Source organism: Venturia canescens, chromosome 9, assembly GCF_019457755.1.
Source record: "Venturia canescens isolate UGA chromosome 9, ASM1945775v1, whole genome shotgun sequence".
NCBI classification, from domain to species: Eukaryota; Metazoa; Arthropoda; class Insecta; order Hymenoptera; family Ichneumonidae; genus Venturia; species Venturia canescens.
Window position 1 is genome coordinate 6,792,208 of NC_057429.1, and position 17,636 is coordinate 6,809,843.

At 39.4% G+C, this 17,636-nt stretch overlaps 1 protein-coding gene and 1 long non-coding RNA gene across 4 annotated transcripts in view; one reads left to right on the forward strand and one right to left on the reverse strand.

The window, feature by feature from the left end:
• Positions 1 to 17,636, reverse strand: part of inaD (inactivation no afterpotential D) — a 2,962,486-nt gene that overhangs the window by 2,354,294 nt on the left and 590,556 nt on the right. The gene's annotated exons all lie outside the window — the stretch shown is intronic.
• LOC122416431 (uncharacterized) lies at positions 15,496 to 16,296 on the forward strand. The gene is made up of 4 exons (XR_006262109.1): positions 15,496 to 15,547; positions 15,697 to 15,744; positions 16,129 to 16,191; positions 16,269 to 16,296. It is a non-coding gene; the product is annotated as an uncharacterized lncRNA (long non-coding RNA).

Below are 17,636 nucleotides of genomic sequence, written 5' to 3' on the forward strand. Positions count from 1 at the left end.
AAATACTTGGCCTCGAATTGATATAATAAATTTTAATGCTGCACGTAAATTAGATGGAATTTTTTTCAATTGATTTAGCTGTTCGAATCAAATAAGAAGAATGAGGCATCGGTTTCCAAAATGATTTCAAGCGCGATTTTTCGGTTTTTTATTTTTTACTTGTTATTTGATTCTTTTGACACTTTAAAAAATAGATACAGATTAGTTTTTTTTACAGATAATGTTTTTTCAAGATTTGTGAAAATTTTTTCGAATTGTTCTGTATTTTTTTTTATAAAATCATTTTTTTGACAATTTAAAAAGAAAATATTTTTAAAGTTTTTTTCATGGATGGAATTATCAGCAAACGAGGGACCATCAATGTACTTGTCCCAACCTTTTTTTTCCTAGGGGAAGTTTATGGTTTGATATCACGTCTTTTTTCTCAAAAGTTCCTTATTTATGTTCAGTTGACTATAGGATTTTAGTTTGAATTTCTATGGATTATTTATTTTCGTCTTATAACGTTGGTTTTCACGAAAAAAAGACCTATTTTTCGTCAAAATAGTACTGAAAATATTTCGTCAAGGGTCTGTCCTTGGACTTTGTCAATGTTTTTCTTTGTACTCTGATATGTTTTGTCAATTAGAAACCCAAGCGCACGGTCGCAAGCGGGTTGGAGACCGGGATATGATTTTCGGCTTATAACGCTGGTTTCCACGAAAAAGGACCTATTTTGCGTCAAAATTTTACTGGAAATATTTCGTCACAGGTCTGTTCTTGGACTTTGGCGTTTTTTATCCTTGTACCCTAATATGTTTTGTCAATTAGGAACCAAAGAGCACGGTGAAAAGCAGGTTGTAGGTCGTGATATGATTTTCGGCTTATAACGTTGGTTTCCACGAAAAAAGACCTAAATTTCGTCAAAATTGTACTGGAAATATTTCGATAGAGGTTTGTTCTTGGACTTTGGTGATTTTTCTCCTTGTCTTCTAATATGTTTTATCCATTGGTAACTCAAGAGCATGTAGCAATGCGTGTTGCGAGCTGAGATATGATTTCCGGCTTATAACGTTAGTGAAAAGACAGGAAAAGAAAAAAGATAGATCAAATTCAAGACACAACGAATCCAACTGAATTGGCCATTTTTAAATGTCGTTTTTTCATTCTGAATCTAGACATTTTCGTGTCATCCAAAACATGCCCCCGATGAAATATATTTCCAAAGTTTGCAAGTGGCCGCGGAGATCCAATTATCTACAGTTTGATAGTTGCTGAAAAAAGGTACCCGGAAATATTTATTATGTCAGAACTCAAAGAAGCAAAAAAAAACTGAGCGTACTTAATTCAACAGAGCAACGGAATTCAAAGACGTTTGAGGTATCTGCATTGGTTTTGGAGAAAAACAATTTCATTTCAGGATAATTTAGAAATAAATTAGGAAATTCAGAAATTTAGCATAGAATTTAGAAAAAGGAAAATTAAGATAATTAGTAAAGCTGAAAACTTTTGTGATGAATTTTTGAAATTACATGTTACGGTTGGAGTAAAAAATTTAAATAATTGGCACACATGCTGCGACACAAAAATATCAAAGTTTGAAGGTATTCGCTCCATACCGCAGTAATACAAACTTTAATACTATTTGAAAAGAAATACTTTACAACTTGCTGAACAAAGTTCCATTACATATTACCATAATCAAAGATAGGGGGTGATACTTAGCACATATACTTATCCACAGAAATTTCCAAGTTCGCAGGTATCTGCTGCGATTCAATGTATCTGCGCAATGAGTTTGGAAGACAGCAATTTCAAATCCATCCATAAATGAGCAACTGAAGACTTTTGTAATGAATTTTTCACTTCATATATATGTTACGGTGCGAGTCAAAAAATAAAATGAATGGCACAGTATATAAATTTTATGGTTTGCAGATTTTTGCTGTATTTCAATGATCCAAATCTATAGTATTAGAGTGAAAAGTTGTTAGAAGTCATGATGTTACGTTAAAATGACATAGCGCACATAACATTCAGAAATTCTGTAGGTTTCCATGATGTTGGCAGGTATTATACTTAATCGCATCAAAAACTGAGCAACTGTAGACTTATCGTAATGAATGTTTTCACCAATAATTCCACATTTGCAGTTTGCAGAATAGGAATACTCAACATACACGTCATTTCATAAGTATTGTTGTCAATGTTTGTGTTTGCCTACCGCATAACGAAGATTCAACTTTTCATATTATCAGCAAAAAAAGCATCCAAAGACTTTTTGGAACAAGTTTCAAAATTTATTACTCGACAGACCAGGTGGAAAAAGAATAACTACACTTATATCAAGACCAGAAACTGTTTTGAGAATCTGATGTACAAATTGTGAGATTGATGATCATAGCTGGAAACCTCTTGAATCACGTTACCACAATCAGCATGAAGAAATAGTAGAAAATCATAGGACACATATTAGGCAACCCATTAATAATATGTATCGATCCGCTGCAAACCGATGGAGTCAAAACAAGGATCGGAAAGAGCAGAGCCAAACTCAATAGGAAACAAAATATGGGAATATTCAAAAATAATGTTGACACAAGAAATAAATTAGAAAACATTTATTCGATTGGAGTTTCTCACATTATACACTAACAGTTCCGTGTGTTCTTGATTTATTAATTATCAACCATAATATTTCATATCGCAAAAAGAAAATTTGACGTTTTAGGTTAACGAACATTTTTCCTTACAACTTCCAGACCTATTTTTGATAATCTGATTTGCCTTATTTATATTATTCACTAACTATGCGAACGTTTGTTACATTTGTCCCGCACTTCGTAACATCAAACCCCGGCCGGTTCGTTATTACCACACAGCTATCAAAGGGCACTCGTATATATAACCTACATTATTACACATGATATATAATCACGCAACTGATGATATATTTACGCTGCACAATATTCCGCGCGCTCTGGTTTAATTGAAAGATTATCTCAGTTGACACTTATTTCCAATCGAACGAAATAATGAAATCTTGAAAAGTTTCGTTGACATATGCATCGCGCATTTTTTTATATTTTTTATTTTCACACACAGATCACAGTCTACATTTACGCGGCCGCATTTATACGGGTTTAGTATTCCACAAGTTTTAACAAAATAAATATCAATATGCACTTCGTTAGATGACGTGAAAATTATTTTTATTTTCCCGCACGCACTTCATAACATCATAACCCCAAATGTCAACATGAGGTGAAACTTCAGCTGGTGACTTTCGAGTACTTTCGAGCTCTCGAGCTCCTTAGCTTTCCGCCAAACTTCCTTGCTCTTTTTCTTGAATATCATTGGCCCAAAAATTCTCTCACTCTTCATTGGTTGCAACAAAATTTCTCTCACCAGGGATTGGTGATCATGGGGGCCAAGAGGCCTATGTTTGTAGCGGTTGGAGTACGCGTATACAGATACGTAAAATCCTGAATGTGTTAGTAACTTTTGCATAATCTTAAGCCCGTGCAAAGTTTTTTCTCAGAAATTACGGCACCGAGCATGCTGATTTTGGACTCATTCGACAGAGAACTTCATAATTAGCTAAAAGTTCAATTTTCAAAGCCGTACATAACTCATGAGCTTTGCAATTAACGAAAATCACATGCCAATTTTACCCCCACCACCGCGAATCGTTTTATTCAGAGAAAATATAGTCTCGGCGAGAGCCTCAGGCCAGCAGACGACAGGGCTGTCAATGTACTTGTCCCGAGACTCTACCGAGTCTCTTGATTACGTAATAAATTCTGAATTACTATTTTTGATAGAAGAAAATTTCACTTATGACATACTGTCATTCTATGAGGAGTTCTAGTATATCTATCGACTATACGAATGACGCAAGTTCTCATGTATTTTCCAGTGAAAAGTTCTAGTCTTTGACTTTTTCCAAAAAATTCCATGTCTTTTTTTTAATCAAAGAATTTTTTGAACTATAATATACTTTCATACTCTCACTTGTTTTGGCTTACTCGTATCCACTTGGGTGTCCAAAATTACTCGAATCTGTTTGAATGATGAATCTCAGGCGATTTTCAGAGTTCAACGGTTCCTACATTATTATAAATATCCATCGCTAATGAGAAATCTTTTTGATCGTGAAACGCTTTCAGATTATGAAAAATGTCAACTCGAATAATGTTTCTCGCACATGACTATAGCTCTTTTGTCGAGAACACAGACGGATCGAATCTGTTAGTGTTTTTCAAATACGACTATACAACTATTAAAAGTGACATACATTTCGCAATAGTATAACGTGGTTTTAGTATATCGAATTTTGGATTATGTAGTACTAGTACTAGAAATAGTGGGGGAAAAGTGGGGGAAAATCGGTAGCACGGATACTCACCGAGGCACGACAGGAATCAGTCATGGTAACTGGGGCCTGCCGACGAGTCGATATCCGAGCAAGACCTGCGATCGCCTACGAACCGCCAAGGCAGAGATCGTGCCTCGGTAAGCCCGTTCCGTTACTTTTTCATCGCGATCCGACGCGATCTATATATGATTTATATATATATGTAATTATAATTTATTATTATCTAATATATTGTAACGGAACAGAGTCCTCTACACACACACACGTACACGCTCATACACTCATACACCCAGACACTCAAGTCACGAAGTCGGCGCCCGACGCGTACACACACACAAACCAGAATTCCCTACCAAATACCCAGGCGCGAGCGGGTATATAAGGCCGGCGAAACGGCCAGAATGATTATTCCTTGATATCCTACCGAACGATCCAGTTCTCCCACAGCCTCCGGCCGAGTATCAGCATTGCGCCTGACGCTTAGCATAAAGGACTCCCTAGAACACCCAAGTGTGAGGTGACCGTGTTGCACGATCGCCGAGCATTGTCCATCCTATTAGAACGGCCGATTGAAGTACTAGCATTGCGTCTAGCGCCTCAAGGAGCATCCTAAGAAGAAAGTGTAACGTGATCGTATCGCACGGTTGCCGAAACACTGTCCTATCCCAGCCTTGTATGTACTGTCTCCTGAGCACGCCCGGCTCCTTCAAACTGATGCAACTCGTCGTTACAACCAAACTCTCGTACTGGCATAGCGCCCAGCGCAAGACTAAGGTTATAACGACATAACCTAGGATAAGATCGCCTAGAGGAGAGCAGTACTGGGGGAGTAGCGATACTCTTCGAGGAAACTTGACCTCGGCACTAGAAAACTAACCAAACAAAGTAAAACTCATTCAGTTATTTAGCGTACTGCGGTCATACAGGCCGGAGAACGTTTTTTGGCCGCCCGGACCGGCGATGTCCGACTCCCCTCATAAATCTCCCTTGTTTCGAAGCATTTAAATTGAAATAAAATTAAAAAATAAAAAAAAAAAAAAGAACTCATAATTAAATTTTTCAGTAGAGTCAGCCGGTGATGAAACGGCCTAGCATGAGGTAACACTCCACTAGTGCATCTGAGGCATTATAAAAGAAAAAAAAAAAAGGAAGAATAATAAAATCAGCAGTTTTTCAGCAAACAGAGTCCAGTACACGAATTCCCCCCACTCGCACGAGTTACAAAAATCGTTACATTGGCGCCCGAACAGGGACTCTGTTAGTTAAACTGGGGAAACGCAGATACAAAAAATCGGCACGACATTTCTTCAAAATGGCGTCAGATTACAGCAACGGAAATAGAGAAAACACAAGCGGAACCGCGAATATCTTCCCGCAAGCCTCATCGATCGGATATGACTCACCAAGCGCACCCTTCTGCAACACCGCAAACCAGTTCCAAGGAAATCAGATGTTAGCATCCACACACAACGATGGAGAACGCAATAACGACCAGGAGGAAATAGCCACCAATACGAACACCCGGGACCGATCAAACTCCGTCACGACCATACTGGAGCAACTGCAAGACCAGCGGAATTCCGACCAGCGGGCAAACGACATCCGTATAACGAATCTGCATCACACAATGACACGCCGCCTGGAAAACATAGAAAAATACCTACACGAATCTATAAACGCGCTGAAGGGACAGCTTTCGAACATGACGACAGGGAGGCAAGACAGCTACAATGGGTCCTATCGCGCAACGCCCTCACCGACCACAAGAACACACGGTGAAGAAATTCCAACGGAACTGCAGGGCGACGAAAGATGAAGCGAGAACAACAATCAGGGTCGACCACAACGAAATCCCGACCTAACGGCATGGGGAGCACCCAAACTCATCTCACCCACGTACAGCGGAAACGCGTACGAGCGCCCGATCCGATTCTTGGAGGACTTAAAACAATACAAAAATGCTCTAGGACCACGCTACGACTTCAACATAATAGTAACTCAAAGCTTAACTGGAATAGCAGCGGATTGGTGGAAACTAGCAGCCTACGAGTGCACTCACTGGCTGAACTTTGAAGAACAATTCATAAAAAGATTCTGGAATGACGACGTCCAATTCTCGGCGAAGGAAAAATTGGAATTCGGGTGGCATAACCCCGAAGGGAAGCAAAAACGGCTAGCCTACGCCCTTAACGCCCTTGGGATAGCACGTGAAATACGGCCCCCGTGGTCGGAACAGGAAATAACTAAAAAACTATCAAGACATTTCTCCGAGGATATTAGAAGTGCAGTAGTCAGCAGGCAGATAAACCGCACGTCAGACTTCTTAGACCTACTCGCAGCATTCGATCAAATGGGACCTCTGAATTGTCAACGAAGGAGAGTAGAACAGAAGACATACGCAGCAGCCCCGCAGGACAAAACAAAAACACAGCACCCATACGATCAACCAGGAAAGAATCCCACGACTCGGCTCCCGAACGAACACCGTACATGGGACAATAGAAATACTCGCAAAGAGCGAGATAATCAAACAAAGATACGCACCATAACGACGGAAGAAGAAAGAGATGACCAACCAGAAAAAGAGAATACGACTGAAAACCAGGCGGAAAACGAAGAGCCGTCACCTCCAGAAACCACCAACTAAAGGAGGTGACGCTAGGTTTCGGGGAGGACACCCGAGAATTTTTGCTCAAAGAAACAGAAGAATTACCTCAAAAGAAAAGAAAACCCAAATGCCCAACGATAACGATCGAGATTGAAGGAAGAAGGATAACTGCTCTGATAGATACGGGGACCGAAGTCAACGCAATCTCTGAACAACTCTACCAAGAAATGTGTGAACCATTAAGAAAATGTCCCACGCTCCCACTCACCGGGGTAACGGTCACAGGAGCAACAAAAGGCAAACCAGTAAAAGTCACTAAACAAGTATTTGCAAAGATTAACCTAAAAAGAGTCATCGAAGCAGCTACGATCATAATAGTGCCAAAACTAACAAGCGACTGCATCATTGGAATAGACTTTTTGGAAAAAATCCGATCAAAAATAGACCTCGAAGCTCAAGAACTCATCTTCAAGGCACCCGACGAACCCGAGAAAACCTACAGCATGAAGTTCAATCAAGAAGATGAAGAGGAATGGAAAATCAACAAGCAAAAAAGAATAAAGATGGTCAAGGAGATAACAAGTGAAATATCGAACCAAGAGATCGAAGACAAATTAAAACAAACGGAGTGGGAGAACGATGAACAAGAGAAAGAATTCAAGAAACTCCTACACCAACATAGAGTTGTATTTCGCAAGACACCAGGTCTACTGAAAACCTACAGACACGAATTGCTCACCATCCCGCATGTCCCATTCAAAGCCGCGAACTATGCGATACCACTGGCATATCGCGAAGAAGTAGATAAAGAGATCGAAAAAATGCTAGACCAAGGAATAATTCAAGCGTCGAAAAGCCCGTACAACAACCCCATGGTGGTAGTAGCCAAGAAAGACGGCTCGGTGAGGTTATGTCTAGACGCTCGGAAAGTCAATGCAATCCTACAACCAGATCATGAAAAAATGGAAACAATCGAATCACTATTCCAGGAATGCACAAGCACGCGCTACATGTCCTCACTCGACCTGCGATCAAGCTTCTGGCAAGTGCCACTAACAAAAGAATCAAGGAAATACACCGCCTTCACGCACAGAGGACATAGTTACGAATTTCGCGTAACTCCATTTGGCTTAAAGACGAGTACGGCAAGCCTGGTCAGAGGGTTAAGGCCAGTACTCCAAGGTCTCACACACACGATCAACTTCGTAGATGACTTGCTCTGCATGTCAAAAACGTTTGAAGACCACGTAAAACACCTGAAGGAAATATTTAACAGGCTAGAAGAGCACGGTCTAACCATAAGCCTGGAGAAATCAGCATTCTTTCGGAAAAGAATCAAGTTCTTAGGTCACGTGCTCACGTCTGAAGGAATTCATCCAGACCCTGAAAAAATCGCCGCCATCCACAATTTCCCAGCACCAAAAAATATCAAGCAGCTCCGTGGTTTCCTCGGACTCATTAATTATTACACAAAGTTTACAAAAGAGCACAGCGAAGCTACGATACCACTACTCGAACTAACACGCAAGAATCAATCCTGGAGATGGAACGAGACTGAAGCCCAAGCCTTCGACAACGTTAAATCTAAATTCATTGATTCCGTAGTCCTCGGTTACCCAGACCACCAGAAACCATTCTTTTTACAAACAGACGCGAGGGACTACGCACTCGGCGCGGTACTCTTCCAGAAAAACCTAGAAGGAGAGCACCAGGTACTCCAGTTTGCGAGCCGGACATTGAAGGGCGCTGAAGTGGGGTACGGAACCACGGAAAAGGAACTACTCGCAATAATATGGGCTCTGCAAAAATTCCGATCCTACTTACTTGGAGCGGAAATACATGTCATCACCGATCATGCTGCCCTAACGTTCCTCCGAGAGTGCAAACTATCGCACGCTCGAATAACGAGGTGGTCCCTCGCCATCCAGGATTACCATCTACATATTGAACACTGCGAAGGAAAGAAGAATACCGTGGCGGACCTGCTAAGCCGACAAGGAGAAATAAAACGAGACAAAAACGTAGTCATCGCGAAACTCGCACAGACATTATCCCCCGAAGTTGAGGAACTGCTCCGGCAATTGCACATACTCCAAAATGAAGATAAATTGATAGGAAGCATAAAGAGTGAATGCAAGAATGGAAACGTACCGGCCGGATACCACCTCGAACAGGAAATACTCTACAAAATAAACAACAAACAATACCAAGCCCTAATCCCGGTGGAAAATGCACCAAGATTCATCCAAGAATGCCACGAAGTCTACGGACACGCGGGACCGCGAAAATGCTACCTTATCCTGAAAGAAGACTTCACATGCCCGCACCTGTACAGGCTCACTCGAAAGACACTGCAGAAGTGCGAAACGTGCCAAAAAACAAAAATATACACACCAGGCATATTTACAGAAATGAAAAACATACTGCCACAAAATCCAAACGAACTATTATCTTTGGATTACTACGGACCACTGCCGACAGCAAAACAAGGAAAAAAATATCTGCTCGTGATGATCGACGTTTTCTCCAAACTAACGGTATTATATGCACTACGGAAAGCAACCACCAGCGCCACATTGAAATGCCTACTTGAAGACTACATCCCAAAATACGGAAAACCGAAGGCGATATTGTCCGACCAAGGAACGCAGTTCACGTCAAAAATATGGGAAGAAACGTTGCAAACCAATGGAATACAAAAAATCATGACAGCAATACGCCACCCACAAGCAAACCCCGTGGAGCGAACCAATCGAGAACTATCACGCTTCTTCAGAACGTTCTTAAAACAGCAGCACCATCAGTGGATCGAATGGACCAAGACAATCGAGGCGTGCATCAACGAAACACACCACGAAACAACCGGACAAATCCCCTGGGAACTCCACTTTGCAAACAAGCCAGAGAGACCTTGGAAAAATCTCCTAAACAAACCCCAAGAGCAAACTAACACCCACGAGACACTAATAATGATGGCAAGAAAGAGCATGCAGAGCAAACGGCAGAAGCAATCGAGTAAATTCAATAGCCAACACCGAATAACGGAATTTCAAATTGGTAATAAAGTGCTAGTAAAAGCGTTCAACGTCTCAAACCCTGCCACAAAAACAATTGCCAAATTCCTGCCCCTCTACGAAGGCCCATACGAGATAAAACGAAAAATCAGCAACACATCGTATATACTGAAACACATAGGCAACGAAAAGGAAAGAGGATTATTCCATGCTCAAGACCTACGTCCGTACTATCAGTAAAGGAAAAAAAAAAAGAAACGAGAAGACTAAGAACGATCACAATCAACGCCAAACCACGACACAGCAGGCGGGCGAGGATCGAGACAGAAACGAAGAATCAAAACAACACCAAAGAGTGGGAGAAAAGGAAGAAGAAGGGACAATCCCAGGATAATAAGGACAGAGCCTAATCTCTAGCAATCACCCATCAGTACAAATCGAAAAGTTGCACGATGACGACAACCAGAAACCAGGAGACGCAAGTTTTCGAGTGGGACGACGGTGAATACACCGAAGGCATCAGAATAATTACGCCACGGCCATACGGAAAACAAGAGCCACCCAACAAGAACCGGCCGCCCTACAAAAAAGTCAAAAAATCAAAACAAACCCAAGTGGAGCAGAAATATTTCGAATGGCTAGAGCTGGAAGACGAGACGCAGAGGACAATTATCCAGGCAATTGGGCTAGAGCCCGCGGTAAATAGGCCAACAACATAACCTAGGATAAGATCGCCTAGAGGAGAGCAGTACTGGGGGAGTAGCGATACTCTTCGAGGAAACTTGACCTCGGCACTAGAAAACTAACCAAACAAAGTAAAAACTCATTCAGTTATTTAGCGTACTGCGGTCATACAGGCCGGAGAACGTTTTTTGGCCGCCCGGACCGGCGGATGTCCGACTCCCCTCATAAATCTCCCTTGTTTCGAAGCATTTAAATTGAAATAAAATTAAAAAATAAAAAAAAAAAAAAGAACTCATAATTAAATTTTTCAGTAGAGTCAGCCGGTGATGAAACGGCCTAGCGTGAGGTAACACTCCACTAGTGCATCTGAGGCATTATAAAAGAAAAAAAAAAGGAAGAATAATAAAATCAGCAGTTTTTCAGCAAACAGAGTCCAGTACACGAATTCCCCCCACTCGCACGAGTTACAAAAATCGTTTCAATATATATTGAAGCGAAATACACTGACTTTAACTCTTTATTTTATCTTTTTATCGACATGGCACGCATGAGTGTTTACACCAGCGGCCATGATGAAAAACTGTCACTTCGCGAAGCGGCGCTCGGGAAGTGAGGCGCTCAGCGCTGCCAACTTAATTTCGTTCCACCAAAATTCCCTAGATTCATGAAATTCTTTATTTTATTGAATATCAATTAAATAATCTTTTTCTTATTAAAAATAATGATGCGAACTATTAAAGAAACATATTTTGAACAAACGGGTGTAAATTTCAGGTCAAAATTACTCAAATTTTTAAGAAAACTTTTCGTTGCGAGATAAAGTGCACAGTGCGCATGCGCAATGACCCACTTTCAACAGACGCGTGCAAGAACGTGACTTTTTGCAAATTGGTGAATAAAGCTAAATAAAAATAATCTTGTGAATAAAATTAATAAAAAATAATGTCAAATAATAATAAAAGTCATAAAATCGATAAAAATTCATCTGAAATTCGTTTTATTTAAAATTCATTGAATTTCCACACATGCGCATTGTGACTCTAGCTCAATTCAACGAATTGGGACTCACGCGGGGCCTCACCGAGCCAATGAGAGAATTTAGCGTAGGAGTCCCTGGTTCAAGATTAAATCACTGAGCGAATCATGAAACGGGACAAAGTCCATCGTATTATTATTATTATTTCCTTTGTTTGAGAGGGTATAAAAACCCGAGCGCGGAAGCTCAGTCAGCTAGTCTCGTCTCGAATCTCGCCACGCTAAGAGCCAGTCACGTCTCGAATCCCTGAGAGCTCGACTCGCATGCCAAAACAAAAAGCCAGTCTTGCCTCCGGATCTCGCCGCGTGCACTCGCCTTAATTGAAGTGTTAATTTCAACACAATTCAATTATACTTTTGTTTTTCTTTCATGCCCGCTCTTTATTTCAATATAAAGCTCGAACTCTCTCGCCCGCGGAATTCCTTCGCTTCTTATGTATCGCCTTTTTTCTCATTCTCTCTTCGTTCTGACCTCCTTTTTTTGAAATGCTTTGACTGAAATCCTTTTTTTTTCAGATGGCTGAAGACAGACTGTAAGTATTGCTATGTCCTTCGGCGTTACAGCGCTTATTTGCCTCTTAGTTTTGGTCAACTGGGAGAGACCAGAGTTTACTCCACGTTTGTTTTTAGAGAGGTTCGATATTTCCCGAAGTGCATCGGCGACAACGTAATGTTAATGGGAGCCTTCATAAAAACAATTGCCCACAATCCACAAGAATTCTGGGATCGAAATGGGAGCCGGGAATACTTTGCTAACTTGAGCCAATCTATATACCAACACCGGCTATCAAACAAGCGGGCCGACGCTATTAAATCCTTTTTTTACCGGCATAAACATCATATATACCGCATAATCCATCATTTCTGGGATACTCACCAGAAGTAAGTGAACACTTGTTTTTTTCTTTGAAATTTTGAAATGATTTTGAGTTGGGTTTAAAGTTTTTTTTAAATAATTTTTGTGGTATAATGGGCGAACGGGCGATCATCAATGAACTTTTCATAATTTTTCTTCCGTCGAGAGGGGATATTTATTCCTTTTCAACTTTCATACATGAAACAAACTCTTGTTTTTTCAGCACGCCAGCTCTAGAAATCGGAAAGTACTGGCTGCACCTGAAGCGCGAAACAACCATTCAAGAGGCCGAGGTTTGGTACATGGCGAACAGGCACTTGTAAATATGACTTGAATTTTTTTTTAGTTCCAACACCATTTTTTCCGTTTTTCGTTAATTTTGATACCATTCATCTTTCTAAATGATGGATAAAACTTTTTAATCATTTCCAGGTTACAGTTCGGTAGGCCAAGCAACGAGCCTGAGAACAGGCAGTGAGTATGAAATTATTTAAAAATTCCGAAATCCTTCAACTTTCCCAGAAAGTCCCATGAAATTATCCCATAAAAAGCTTTCCCTTCTTTAATTTTGATATCAATTTTCGATGAATGTATCAATCGAAATTCTTTTTGATTAAATTTTGTAATTTAATATAAATTTTTCAAATTTCTAGGCCAGAAAGATCACCTTCGCCGCCGGCACCCGGCGCCGTCATCCTGTCACCACCGGAGTGAGTAAATTACGATAAAAAATACTTTTTGAAGTGAAACTTCTATATAGACTCTATATAAACTTCTATATAGAGATTATTGATGTACTTGTCTAGTTTGGAAGTTATACTATGTAACGGCTAAAATTATAGTTAATATAGTACTACAGTTAATGTGCTTGTCCAATTTGGAAATCTGCCCGTAAAACTTCAAGTAAAAATTTTGTTGCGATTCCGTTTTTCCTCTTGTCCGTTGCGATTGTTTTTCCACTTGTCCGTTGCGATTCGATTTCTACTTGTCCGTTGAAGTTTCACTTTTACTATGTGTCCCAGCGCACATTTTCATTTTTTTTCTCCACTTTCATTCCATTTCTTTTTGATAAATTTATTAAAATATGTAACTATTTTCAGAATCATATTGCCGGAATCTTCGGGGGTCAGCCCACGCGGCGAATATGCGTGAGTATAAAGATATTCCAAAAATGTAAAACCCGTTATTGATAATGAATTTCCATAGACTAATCGATGAAAATTGATTATCAATTTCTAGGCTGACCGGAACGTCGACGCCGCAAAACAATGCTGCGGTTGCGCGGTGAGTAAATTATGTGAGAAAAAACTTTGTCCTTGAATTTTTATATCATTTCTTGTTGAAATGAAATGAAATGAATTAATGAAAACATCGTCTAATCGATGAAATATTATTATCAATTTCTAGAAACAAGAACGAGGGAACCGCCGGCGACATTTCCGGTGAAGGCTGGTACGAACTTTTAAATTTTGAAATCCTTCCTTCCCCAGAAAGTCCCATGAAATTATCATATAAAAAAACTTTTTTCTTTTAATATTTGTTCCCAAGTAATAGATTGAAATTTGTTATTTTTTCCAGTCACGGGATATCAAACATATCTAGAATTTCGGCGAGAGAATTGTAAGTTTAACATTATTTCAAAAATTTTAATCCAGTGATCTCTTTCAAAAACAAAATGTTTTTTTTTCATACTTCGGTCGAAAGGACGTACATTCGACCTGCGTATTGATCGATGAAAATTTATTATTAATTTCTAGAAGCGGGGATTTACGCTTATTGTCGGCGACCCAGGCGTCAGCTGGCGGCGAGGGATCTTCACTGCTGAAGTGAGTATTAAATTATTAAATTTTTCTTCAATTTCAATAACATTTATTTATGATTAATCGATTAAAACTTGTCATCATTTTCAGTGTCCCAGTATCGACGTCGGTGAGAGACGATAAGACGGGGAAAGGTGGAGAATTGTGAGGACAAAACTATTTGAAAGCTTTAAAAGAATTTATTATTCGTTTTGTAATGAAATCGATTTTTAAATGAAATTTCAGATCCGTCCCGATAGAGGGAAGCAGTTCTCAAGACGATTTCGAGTGAGTAAACTTATTTTCCAATCCCTAAGTAGTGGCAGGGAATTTTGAAAGAGCCGAACGTTTTTATTTCTAATTGTCCTATAAGAAGCTTTTCCTTCTTTAATTTCTTTCTTTTTTATTAAAGTATTGTAATTTTAGATAAATTATTATAAATTTCTAGGCTAGGGAGATCGGCTTCACCGCCAGTGATCCCTTCGCCACTACAGTGAGTATGAAATTATTTTAAAATTTCGAAATCCTTCCACTTTCCCAGAAAGTCCCATGAAATTGTCCTATAAAAAGCATTTCCTTCTTTAACTTTAATATTCATGTTGGATTAATGGATTAATCGAAATTCTTTTTGATTAAAGTTTTGTAATTTTAGATAAATTATTATAAATTTCTAGGCTAGAGAGATCGGCTTCACCATCGGTGACCCCTCCGCCACCACAGTGAGTATGAAATTATTGGAAAATTTCGAAATCCTTCCACTTTCCAAGAAAGTCCCATGAAATTGTCCTATAAAAAGCTTTTCCTTCTTTAACTTTAATATTCATGTTGGATTAATGGATTAATCGAAATTCTTTTTGATTAAAGTTTTGTAATTTTAGATAAATTATTATAAATTTCTAGGCTTGAAAGATCGGCTTCACCGCGAGCGACCCCGCCGCCAGTGACCCCCTCGCCACCGCAGTGAGTATGAAATTATTTCAAAATTTCGAAATCCTTTAAGTTTCCCAGAAAGTCCCATGAAATTATTCTATGAAAAGCTTTTTCCTCTTTCATTTTAATATTCATTTTCGATTAATGGATAAATCGAAATTCTTTTCGATCAAATTTTGTAATTTTATATAAATTATTATAAATTTCTAGGCTAAAAAGATCAGCTCCACTGCGACCGGCCACGCTTCCAGTCTCCTCTGCCCAGTGAGTAAATTTCGATAGAATGAAAATTTTTTTCTCTACTTCCATACCATCTTTTTTTGATGTAGAGACGAATCCCATGCGGAATTTGATTTTTTCAATCGACTTTATCGGACTCGGACTAATCGATGCAAATTTGTTATCATTTCCAGGCCTGGACCGTCCGGACGGCCATCGGGCGCGGCTACATCGCCAAATCTGTGAGTATCAAATTATTTAAAAATTTAAAAACCCGTCCCCCCATCTTCTATTACCAATCGATGAAAATTTATTATTGTTTCCTGGAAGCAGAAATGATGATACTACCGCACCTCGAATGCTCGAGGGGCATCAAAAAATGTATTAAATGTAGTTTAGGGGCTTTTCCGAAAAATGTTGGTGAATTTTTTTTTCAGTTTTGTTACTGTTAAATGATGTGAACAGCGATATTTCGGCGGCTGAGGTTGAAGTGAAGATCATCGTTTACATCGCTTCATAGCAACAAATTGTAAAAAAAATAGATTTATCATTATTTTTGGGAAAAGCCCATAAAATACATAATTCCCTTAATTTCTTATAAAAATGCATTTGTTGTTTCGTTTCAGGAAGGATGTTGAGGCTGCAAGTCCGGCGGCGCGACAAAAAAAAACGAAAAAGCCTCCTTACCAGTGAGTATGAAATACAAGTCTTTCATTTTAATGATCAAGCAAGTATTGAGTATAATTTATTCATCTTTCTGTTCCAGATTGTCAGCCCTGGAGGATGCATTGAACGTAAGTATAAATATCAAAATATTCAAATTTATCGATTCTCCTTGGAAATTGAATTTTCTTTTATGCTATTTATAATACGTTTTATTTATGGTTAATTTACAGTCAGTGATTATTGAAGGCCGCACTTTACGGCGTAAAGGCCGGGAACGTCACGAAGCCCCGGGAGGGAATGAACCGTTGCCGAAGAAAAAACGTCGCGTACCACAGTGAGTATGAAATTATTTTAAAATTTTGAAATCCTTCCACTTTCCCAGAAAGTCCCATGAAATTGTCCTATAAAAAGCATTTCCTTCTTTAACTTTAATATTCATGTTGGATTAATGGATTAATCGAAATTCTTTTTGATTAAAGTTTTGTAATTTTAGATAAATTATTATAAATTTCTAGGCTCGAAAGATCGGCCCCGCCGCCAGTGGCCCCGCCGCCAGTGGCCCCGCCGCCAGTGGCCCCGCCGCCAGTCCTGACGTCTCGTTCCGACGTAAGTATAAATATCAAAATATTCGAATTCATCGATTCTCCTTGGAAATTGAATTTTCTTTTATAATATCTATGATACAATTTATTTATGGTTAAATTACAGGCAATAAGAAACAGAAAAAAGGCTCAGCGGCGCCGCCAAAATGTGCGCTACGGTTTGCCGCCAATTTTGGAGCAGAGCCGCGAAAATTCCGCGTGTCACGGCGAACCCGACCCGCCACGGGAACAAATTGTTTCGGCAAGGACAGCGCGCTTGGCCTCCGTAAGTGTGAACTTCAAATTCATTAAATTCTAGTATTAAATCACCGAATATAATAACTTCGACTGCCCGATTAAGAAAATAAGTTCGAGAAGGTTCAACATTGACAAAATGTCGTACATTATGTGACCACGAGGAAAAAAGCTTGGACAAGTCCATTTGTTAGTGATCCCCGTTTCCATTTGTTCTCACAGGGAAATCTAACCCTCCCTAAAAAAAAATTGGAAACGCCAACAAAATGAAGAATTAAAAAAAAACCCCAAAAAAAAAATTCAAGAATCTTGAGAATAATACAGGAAATCCGAGAATGAGAGAAAAAAGTTGGTAGAAAGCTATTCGCTCCGCACCGAAAATTCTGATATCTATAAAAGGACAAGTATTCCCTGTCTGAAAATCATGTTGATGTCTGAAAATCAATTAACGAGAAAAAAGAAAATTTTCCAAAAAGACACGTCTAAAAAAAAAAACCCCCTCAATACAAAATCGCTAATCGACAGAAAAACTTCATACAAAAATACAAAACTAAAGTTTGCCATCGTATGTTTGTTAAATGTACTCTAAGTGTTTGCCGAAAGATGGCGAGGCCAAGAGTCCCAACAATGTG